The 11209-nt window shown below is 38.4% G+C and overlaps 1 protein-coding gene across 5 annotated transcripts in view; it reads left to right on the top strand.

Moving 5' to 3' along the window:
- Positions 1-11209, top strand: part of LOC106525812 (receptor tyrosine-protein kinase erbB-4) — a 513565-nt gene that overhangs the window by 121524 nt on the left and 380832 nt on the right. Inside the window, exon 2 of one of the 5 annotated variants that reach the window (XM_014020154.1) lies at positions 9979-10037. The exons of the other annotated variants lie outside the window; for them this stretch is intronic. The gene's annotated coding sequence lies outside the window, so the exon portion shown is untranslated. The remainder of the gene's footprint in view (positions 1-9978; positions 10038-11209) is intronic. 5 annotated transcript variants of the gene reach the window in all.

Below are 11209 nucleotides of genomic sequence, written 5' to 3'. Positions count from 1 at the left end.
GTGTTAGGTCGAGCCACGTTCCCCCATCAGACGGTTCCCCCAGCGTCAACAGAGGAGCTTCCCGACACACGTCTGACCTAAAGAGCACAAGCAGCCAACAAGTGTTGGACGTGTTCTGGATGTTCAAAACGTAGCTTAAATACCTTTTATTTATTTTAACTGCATCCTCTTTTGTTTATTTGATTTAAACTTATTTACCTTCCATGGACCTCCATCACACATTTTTCTAGTGGGGAAATGGCATCAATGGAAACACCTGGAGCTGGATATTAATTTGTGCAATAAGACAAAACAGTCTTGTTGTTTTCAACAGTTTTCACCTTAAAGAAATAAATTACACAACTGATGTTACAATACAAAGAGTTGGATGTTGTCTTGGTATTTGTTAAATTTTATATATTGAGAAATATGTAAAATAAAAATAATAAATAAATGTTTATTATACTTTTTCCAGAGTGACTTGAATATTGCATGATTTAGTTCATTTGCTAGATTGTTAACATCTTGCATTATATTTCTTTTACTTGAATTTTATACGCTTTGGTTGAGATTTTATGTTGATGTTAAATCTTTTAAGCTTTTTTTGTTAAAGAATTGACTCTAGAGTGCATATTTTGTGTCCATGAAAAAACTATTACAGAAAACATTACAATATTAAAGAACTGTTTCTTGTTAATTTGATGAAAACATTTTAAATATCCAGTGCACTCACATCAGAATAACTTATAGATTTGTTGTTAGAATAATCGATTGATCGAAAAAACAATCGTTCGATTAATCGATTAGAAAATAATCGTTTGGTACAGCACTAGGTTCATTAGCTGATATAGTTGTCCTCGTACAACTCTTGAGAGGGGCTTCACTGATGCCTTGCTGGAAGAAGATTGCAAATTTGACCCGTGACTGCAGCTTTTTTTTGTTTGTTTGTTCCCCCATGGAGTTTACACCTTTTTACTGTTTATATGTGGGTTTTCTCTTGGTACTCCAGTTCCCTCCCACAATCTGAAAAACGTAAGGTTAACTCTAACTTTTCTCAAAATGTGAGTGAGAGGTGAATGGTTGTCTGTCTCATTGCCCGTAGCCTTGAGGTGAAGCTACCTGTCCTGGGTGTATGTAGCTCCCCTGCTTTCTTTTCACCAAAGAGCTCTGGAGAAAGGAACCAATTCCCTCTGACTCTGAAGTGATTAAAGCCTGCATCAAACTAGACTGCAGCTGCTGCTAATAAATTGTAAACAACATTTGCGAAATAGTTGCCAAATAGTATCAAAACATTTTGAGGGTAGATTCCTTGTGCGAGTTGAAGGGCCATGCTCGAGAAGGGGGTCTCTCCAGTCATTAAGTAGGAGTTTATTGTTTTGTGGGAGGGGTTTGTCCAAGACATGATTGGTCTTTTTGACTTTTGTGGGCTATAACCATTACTTCCTCTTTTGAATTGCCCTACAAGACAGTCAATTTGACCAATTATTGTTTTTCCAAGCTCCACCCACACCCAACCACCACATTTTATCTAAATTCCATTAATCATGCTTAGGCCAAACTCTGCACTTTCTTGGTCAGAATGTACAAGAAATGGGAGGGAACTTTGTGGGTGTTTTGTGTCCTATGAAACCAAATTGGGACTGATGTTTAAAACAAAGATGACATGATGCTTGTTACCAGTGGTGGGTACAAGCCCGCTAAAGCGCAAATCTGCTAATTGCGGACCTAAATGTTTCATTTGCGCTTTAGCGGACTTACTAATTATTATAATTCATAAGAAGATTTGCGCTTTCTAAAATTAAAATGCAATACCGCTAATAATTAATTATCCACCAGTCATCATTATCTTGAACAGCGGAAGGTAAGGCTGTCAATGAATCACAACACACATGATCTATCCAATAGCACCCTTCCCAAATAAACACACTTATTGGGAAGGTAATACATCCTCGCTGACTGTTGAAGAAGGCCACGGTTCTGATTTCCCACAATGCTCTGTGTCTACTTACGTAACAGGAAAGCAATAGCAAAAGCAGTAAACATTTGTAATCCATACTAAAATTTTGTATGTATTGATTTATTTCACTTTACAATTGGAGCTCCTTTTCAAAAAAAAAAAAGTTTAAACGCTGGAGCTCAAAAGCAATCAGCCAACAGTATCAGAGACTCAGAAATGATTTAAAGATGTTATGCTGGTGAAGATTGACATCTAGTGGTCAACTGGAGCAACTACATGGAAAATGTCCTAATCCAGGTAGAAAAAAATCAAAAAGAAAAAATAAGTAGGTCCTCTAGATGGCTTCTTCTTTAGTGAAACGTTTCATCTCTCCTTCTAGAGACTTCTTCAGTCTGAGTTTCAGGTGAACTGGAAAACTTAATCCAATGGAAACATGAAAAACTTTAAAATCCAAGCTCTTATTTTGAAGGGAAGATACTAGTATCCTGTTCCCCGTGCTTTCGTTTCCCGTCAGTCCATCATGTACCCAGAATGCACCGCTTTAGTTTTCCAATAAACTGTTTTAAAATTACTTTTATGATGCTTCTTTAATGAAAAATTTACAACAAACAAAAGAAAAAGACAAAGAAGCAGCCGAACTAGCAATCCTCATCAACTTTCTAAAGAATCAGCTGAACTAGCAATCCTCAACAACGTTTTAATTTTTATACCAGGAGCCAAATTTCTGTTTCAGGAAATCAGATCCCCAGCAATCAGTGGTTGTAGGATTAAGCTGTACAAGGGTTCATACACCACTAGTTGGCAGTATTGTGCATATTGTACACGAATTGTCAGCTAGTAAGTGTCAAATAGAACTTGTGCTTTAAAATTAGCCTCCGCTAATTTTTCTATGATATAAGTGTTTTTGAAGTTGCGGACCTAAATATTTTCATAAGTGCTTTAGAAATTGTGGAGCTAATTTGTGGATTAGCGCTGCCCACCACTGGTTAGTACTATATATAATAAATTGCCATGTGGTCAGATGTGACTCTGTTCAACTTTCCTGTGTCACAGTTGATTGTATTTTTGTCATTAATGCAGTTTCATAGTAACTGAAGTTTATCCATATTTTATTTTTACTTATAATGGTACACACTACTTCAGTTAAATATATTGTGTCTTGAATAAAAGAAAACTAAGTTAAACGATTTTTCCTGGTAGATTTGACATTCTTTTAAAGGCTATATTGTTTAAGTCGACTTCTTATTGGGTGTTTCAGTGTTATATCAAAAAATATTAAAAGCACCATTAGTGATTTCAATAAATGGGCAAAAAATGGCTATTGAATCAGTCAACCTCTAACAAAACTTTCTTCAACAATTCATCAAAAAAACTTTTATTTATTTTTTTTACAAAATTTAAATGTTTTTAAGGACATTATAAACAGCTTTTAAAACTAAGTCACTTCAAAGGGTGAAGATTTGAGCATCTGTTCGTGTAGCCCTCAGTTTCACGTTTTGTCATTCTTGCCTTCTCACCCAAATAATTGTAACAAGTACATTTAGCAGCATGACTGCAGAGGTATCATAATCATCTAAGAACCTCGTCCAAATCCATTTTCACTGTTTACGCAAATTTGACCTTTCATGCTAATTACTTTCATGATGATAAATCGAGCGAAGGGACACAAAGCATTACTTTCCAAACACCCCCCTCCACCTCCAACGCATACACACACACACACACACACACACACACACACACTGGATTTCTTTATGCTGATCACAGCGTTCACAATTAGACAAACTGTGATAACGCCATTTATGCAGCGGGGGAGATCCATAGCAATTATGCTTGGAGGGCATTTCCTGCTTACACTTCACACAGACAGACATCGACCAGCTAGAATCAGACTGCTAGGAAATCCACAGCATCCCTCTTGGGAGGTTTGTACAACTGGGGTTTGTCCTCAAGTTCCTGAGGGACACATGTTTAATGATAGCTGTAAAAATGAGACAAGGAAATAATTATCAAGGAATACAACAAGCTAAATATGACCTGGTTGGTAGGAGTCAAACCTCCTAAAACGGTTATGGTTAACTCCATTTCATATGCTTTCTTATATGTACCTTGTGCAAATTTTAAGTAGCACTTATGTTTTTTAATATACATTGCTTCCAAGGATTCAGACTCTGATAATCTTTTAAATCAATCTCCATTAAGAGTTTTTCTTTGAAATTTGGCTGTCTTTTTGATGGACCAATTTGTGAACCTGTCTATTGTTGCATACACTGCAGAGGGCTGTACCTGGTACTATAAAAGTCCATATAAGATTTTGTCAATATGTAAGAAGAGAATGAAAAACAGTTTGTCTGCACAAGGTTTTGTTTTGGTATTGTTGTTCATCAAAAAACCATGGTAAATAACCTGAACTTGTATTGCACTTTATTAAGTCCAAGGACTCCAAAGCGCTTTACACTACAATCAGTCCTTCATCCATTCATACACACATACATTCATGTTGGTAAATTGCATTATAGCCACAGCTGCCCAGGGGAAGACTGACAGAGGCAAGACTGCCATGCACTGGTGCCACCAAGCCCTCTGACCTCCACCAGCAGGCGAGGCAGGTGAAGCATCATTCCAAGGACACAGCGACTGATACAGATGGAGTGGGGTTTCGAACCTGCAATCCACTGTGGTGGTTACAGAATGACTCCCCTACCATCTGTCACCCCAAGACGATGTTCATGTATATAATTATTAGTGCTTTAATCTGCTAATCTGTGCCTGTTAAAGACCCTCTATGATGATGTTGGCACCCCTCTGCCCTAATTCATCCTCAGCTGTCCCTTTCATCCCATTCTTTGGTGCGTGGTCATGCTTGGTGCCAGTGGTGGGCACCAGTCCGCTAAAGCGCAAATCCGCTAATTACGGACCTAAATATTTCATTTGCGCTTTAGCAGTCTTACTAATTTTTATAATTCATAAGCGGATTTGCGCTTTCTAAAATTAAGATGCAGTACCACTAACAACTAATTATCTACCAGTAATTATCTTGAACAGCGTAAGTTATGGCTGTCAATGAATCACAACACACATGATCTATCCAATAGCACCCCACCCAGATAAACGCACTTATTGAGAAGGTAATACATCCTTGCTGACTGTTGTTTTTGGTCATGGTTCTCATTTCCCACAATGCTTTGTGTCTGCTTATGTATCAGGAAGGCAGTGTTTAGAATTCCCTGTTCCAGCAAAAACAGTTAACGTTTGTAATCCATACTAAAATTTTGTATGTATTGATTTATTTTACTTTACAATCGGAGCTCCTTTTTAAAAAAAATAATAAAGTTCAAACACTGGAGCTCAATACTTGGCATAATTTTTGGTCGAAGCAATCGGCCAACGGGGTTAGAGACGCAGAAGTGATTTAAAGATGTTATGCTGATGAAGACAGACATCTACTGGTCAACTGGAGCAACGACATGGAAAACTTTAAAATCCGACCACGCTCTTATTTTGAAGTGAAGATAGTTTCCTGTTCTCCGTGCTTTCATTTCCCATCACAAATCAAATCTGTCATGTACCCAGAATGCATCGCTTCAGTTTTCCAATAAATCGTTTTAAAATTACTTTATTGATGCTTCATTAATGAAAAATCAACAACAAACAAAAGAAAAAGACAAAGAAGGAACCAAATTAGAAATCCTCAACAACTTTTTAATTTTTACACCAGGAGCCGAAGGTCTGTTTCATGAAATCACATCCCCAGCAATCGGCGGTTGTAGGATTAAGCTGTACAAGGGTTCATACACTGCTAGTTGGCAGTATTGAGCATATATTGTACATGAATTATTGCCAGCTAGTAAGTGTCAATTTGAACTTGTGCTTTAAAATTAGCTTGTGCAAGTTTTTCTAATGCATAAGCATTTTTGAAGTTGCGGACCTAAATTTTTTCATAAGCGCTTTAGAAATTGCGGAGCTAATTTTTGGATTAGCGCTGCCCACCACTGCTTGGTGCAACAGTAAATCTTGTGTGTCTTAAAGAGATGAGAACATTCATAAAAATAACTGTAAAACTAGTCTTTTTTGTTCTTGGTTTTCCTTGTCTTTTTTTCTTAAATTTGTGAACCGGAAGCTGGTCCCAATTTCGGATTCACTTGGGTTTTAGTTTTACCTCTTTGTGTTCTCTCCGTCCTCTCTGCGGCGGCGTTTTGGCAGCATGTTGGCCGCCTGACTCTCACTGCGTCCTACTAGAATTCTCAGACCTGCTGTTTCAGACTGATGCACCGCTCCCAGATGTGGTTATTTGTGCCTCTGCGGTTATTGTGTTTGCAAAACCAAGTTAATTACCGGCAGCAGCAGTAATGTGTGCGTTTGTATCGATAAGCTCCCTCTGCAGGGCTCGTAAGAAATGCTAAGAGATTGTATCAGTGTCAGCATTGCATCTGTTTAAATAAAAGCACCGGATTTGGGGCCTTTCTATATGTCGATACTGTCAATGGCACCCTCTTTCATCTCTGCTCACTCATCTCGCTGTGGAAAAAAAACCCTCCACAGCTCCCCTCCCTTTCCCTCTTGTTTTTTCACTCCCTTTCATTGGCGTCCAGCACATTGAAGTTACAGATATGAATCCCTTTCCAGCAGCGATTTTGCCTGATCCTTGCGTTTGATACATCAGAAGCAATGAATCTCTTTTCTGATTCCAGCAGCAATAAAATACAATATTCTTTTTAACATGCCTACAGATAGAGCCACTTTTCTTCCTTCATATGATGTCTGACAGATAAAACCAATCTTTGTTCTCATAAAGTGCAAACTAAAAAAAAAGTATTACTGAGGTTTTCCAGCATTTCCCTCCATAGTGGCTGCAGAGTACACAGTGCCATCTAATGAGGGTTTGGTATATTTTCTGAAATAAATGTGACTACTTGAATTCAATTGATCTGAGCTGTCTAATTTGCTGAGAAGGAGGCAGCTAACCAAGCGTTTCATTGCTTAACCTGGGAGATGTGTGCAAACTGAATCATTACACATGAGCAGACAATGAAAGGTGCCATCTGATCCGTGTTTTCTGCACGTTCAACAAGCAGAGTCATCATCTGAGTTAGTACCCATTCTCAGGTGCCTTCTGTGACTTGCTCTAAGCAGACAAAAACCCCTTTAGAGGCTAAAACATAAAAACAAACCATGCCCGTTGGAGTGGAGGCTCTAAATGTAGCATGCCACATACAGCAAAGTAGTGTTTGGCAACTGGTAGCTTCAGTGTAAAAACTTTAAAATATTTATCTTTTACCGCTTATCTGTAATTGGGTCACTCAGGCAACAGGTCTAGGAGAGGAACCAAAACATTGCTCTCACTAGTAACACTTTCCTGTTGGTTCTGGGGGACCCCGGGATGTTCTCAGGCCAGAGAGTTCTCCGGAGTCTCCTACCGCGACATGGAACACCTTTAAAGGAAGGCGTCCATGAGGCATCCTAATCAGACGAATCACCTCAATTGACTCCTTTCGATGCAGAGGAGCAGCAGCTCCACACGAATGACAGAGCTCCTCACCCAATCTCTAAGGCTAAGCCCATCTACCGTATGAATAAATAAAAAATAAATAAAAAGGTATGTTATATATTATTCATTCATTCATTTTAAACAACCAACATCCTACAGGCCAAAAGAAAAGCTGAAATTCAAAAACTAATTGGTGTGTTCTTACTAGTAAGGGTTGGGGTTAAGGCTAGAAATAGAAGGGAGTGTAGACATGAATAATATTTCCCAATGCAAAAATGCCAAATAAATTGTCAAACACTCACAGCCTCTTAAGCCTCTGTCACAATATGTCTTAGACAACTAACATGTACAGCATGCCAAGTTATAAAAAAATTGTCCATTACTGGAAGAACAAATTATCTAAAATGTCATAGCACCATGGCCTTTTGGTGGCTGAGGTTCAGTGATCTGTTCAGACATGGTCATATCAGTGGGTGAATATGTGTATGAATGGGTGAACAGTTGTAGTGTAGAGCACTTTGGTGTCCTTGGACTTGATCAAACACTTTATAAGTTCAGGTCATTTACCATTGCTGGTGCTATTTAAACTCATGGAGGTTTATCCAATGGCATTTTAAAGCACACAAATGGACTGTTTTGCCTTTTTGATTTCAACGTTCTTTGAAAACATCTTGTTGCAATGCTTGCAAATTTTGTCTCCTTTGGCTTTTTTATAAGGAAGGTGTCACTGTTTGCAAATTTTGACCATTTAGACTTTCCGTTAATCCAATTATGCACTTCGCTGCAAGCTTTTAGCTAAGATTTTGGAAGAGGGCATGAACTCTTTAGGCCAGGGGTCCTACCATTACACCATACACCACCCCCCAACCCCAGATAAAAGTACCGCTCTGGGGAGTGGAGGTTGTAGCAAACATAGCTACTTAAGGAAAAAAAATTGAATAGGTCCTCTGGACGGGTTCTTCTTTAAAGAAACGTTTCGTCTCTCTTCCAAGAGACTTCTTCAGTCTGAGAGTTTCAGGCAAAATTCAGGCTTTTAAGCCCTGCCTCCATGTGACTGATACTCACATCACATGGCCGTTGATGGTCGATATAGCATGGTTGAAAATGAAAGCTGTGCATCATCTATAGAAATTTTTGTTAAATCTAGACAAAGCCAAAGATTGAGAAGGTGCCCTGAGGGTGTCGCAACCTGAGTGAAGTTGGCTCATGGACCTGGGGTGTTGCAAAACTGAAGAGAGCAACCAAACGATGCCTCTCTAGCTAAAAGCCTGCTTCACTTTCCCACCTTGTTCATTGAAAAACAAATTAGCTTTAGATTTTTAGCAAAAAGCAGAAAAAAAAGTCACATCTTCTAGATGAAAGTGACGATTGCCTGTGATGGATGCATTCATCATCTGATTGCAAGCACCAAACCCTGACATTTGTTCTGTGACAGTTTGGTACAAATGCTTACCATTAAACCCCACTACAATAGCTCTTGCTAATGAAGCTTCATTATCTGTGAAACCAAATGCTCCGGGATGTCTGGTTTTTGCACCACTGGTTAACAGAACAAAGACCTCTTGGTTGTAATTCTTGCAAAACCTTTCATACTACAACAAGGGGTTTTTGAGGGGCAACTCCCATGACCAAATCAGGATCTTTTGTCCCTCCTAATCACAAGGAACGTTGCAACTCTCCCTGTGATGGGGAAATAAGACCGACACGGCTGCCACGCTTTAGTTGGCTGCCTTTCTGCGCCACAGCAGATGAAATTGAGGTTTGAATTTACTAATGAGAAATCAATGAGAGCACGGCAAGAACCCCGAGGCTCCCTTGGTTCTGCTTTGTCATTCTTTTATTCCCTCCCTCCCCACACACCCTCTGTGCTCCCGTCTGCTCACTTTATCCTGCTTTCCCTCTGACTTTTCCTTTCACAGTGTGGTGACTTTTTAGACAAATTTGATCGAATTTTGTGCTTTTCTTTTTAGATTAACTTCATATGTCTTCCTTTTGAAATAAAGATCAGAATGGCTTATTACTTTACTGGCCTATTTTTGCTGCACAAACCCATACGTTTCGAAGGGAGCGCGTGTGCTCTAAATGTGTTGCAAGTGTCTAAACCGTGATCCAGCTATCTGCACCCTGCACTGTACTGTACCTCTGAACTGAAAGACATACTTTTTCCATAAAAAAAATTTCTTTAACCGAAGCAAATCACCCATCTGACAGGAGGGGACTATCAACAGAAAAGCCCCACTTTTTTGAAATGCATCTATTTAACGCAGCCTTTTGTGCCGTGTCACAACCTTCAGCCAACTTGTGGTGTTCGTTTCTTTTGAATGATCAAATTGTAGAAAAAAGCCCCCAGAAGGTTTTTGAGTTTTTTATGCAACTATTGAGGTGAAAATACGCAGAATAGCCCAAGGTTGGCAAACAAATTTAATATCTACCCTGTGTTTACACCTCATACTGCAATACCGTCTGCAAGATTCACCCTTGAGGGATATTAATTATGAATACGACAACACGGACACTATGATCAGGTTTATTTTTCTTCTCTTCTTTCCTCTAGGTAAGCCAAGAATCCTCTTCTCCTTTACAAATGTGGCCCCTGCAGTCGTCCTGAGTAATGTATGGCTTCTTTTTTTTGTGACTCAAACTAATTATAGGTGAACATTATGTGCTAAATCTGTTTTATGCTCTAATTCAAATGCCTATTGGTTAGTGATGTGTTTATGGTTGATTGAAATCATATTAAATTCTCATTAGCAGTGTTAGATTAAAAAATAGGAAAAAAAAGCAGATAAAAATATGACTTGTGAACAAAACCCTTCCTCCTTGCATTCTAAGTTGTGGAATATTTTCATCGTTTTGCTGCATTAACTCGGGATTCCCGCAAGATACTGTAAGAGGTCAGTGTGTTTAGCAGATTACATTCAAATGCGATGTAGATTTCTTGAATTTCTAAAACAAGTTTCAGCATGAATATGCGTTTCGCATTGTTGCATCAGTACAACAGCCGTCAACTACTGTTGCATTCGTTGAAATACAACTACATCCTGTTTCAACGGAAAGGAAAACATTTAGTTTTTATTAATAAATTTCATCATTTTTTACAATATATTTGGTTAAATGTATTTTCAAGAAGACAACCAGTAGAGCAAAAGGAACAGAGGCAACATAACTTTTCAAATTAGGGGCAGAAAGTTATGTTTTGCTTTTCACATTTTAAATAAAAATATGTTCCCAGCAGTCAGTCAAATTCATACGGTTTGAAAGATTCTGTCTCAGTAACTCAGGTAGAAAAAAAACAATAAGTAGGTCATCTGGACCATACGGAATCATCTGCACTAATCACCAGACTAACACTGGGGCCCTGATTATCACATATAGATGGTTCTCATGTGATGTAACAATAGGTGATGATCAGAACACTAACGATCTATTGTTAGGCTGATGGTCCTCCTTTGCATGTGAACAGACAATGTTGATGCCCATCATTAAACCAGGTTGTCCGCCATGTGGAGGCACTGCTTAAAAGGCTGAGTTTACATGAAAATCCTCAGACTGAAGTAGTCTCTTGGAAGAGACATGAAACATCTCAATAAAGAACTCTTCCAGTACATTCAGCTGAGGATATGAAGAAAGCAAAGTTTTTTTTGTTTGCTTAGTTGTTTAGGTTTTGAAACAGTTGTTTATCTCTCTCTATGAATCATACAGGACAAATTAAAATGATCACTTTATATTATTCATAATGTTCATAAACAGCCTAAATTTGCATTTTAAATATCTTTAAGTGTATC

This window comes from Austrofundulus limnaeus, unplaced genomic scaffold (genome assembly GCF_001266775.1).
Source record: "Austrofundulus limnaeus strain Quisiro unplaced genomic scaffold, Austrofundulus_limnaeus-1.0 Scaffold242, whole genome shotgun sequence".
NCBI classification, from domain to species: domain Eukaryota; kingdom Metazoa; phylum Chordata; class Actinopteri; order Cyprinodontiformes; family Rivulidae; genus Austrofundulus; species Austrofundulus limnaeus.
Note: the sequence above shows the minus strand (reverse complement) of the source record. Positions and strands in the feature narration are given on the sequence as shown.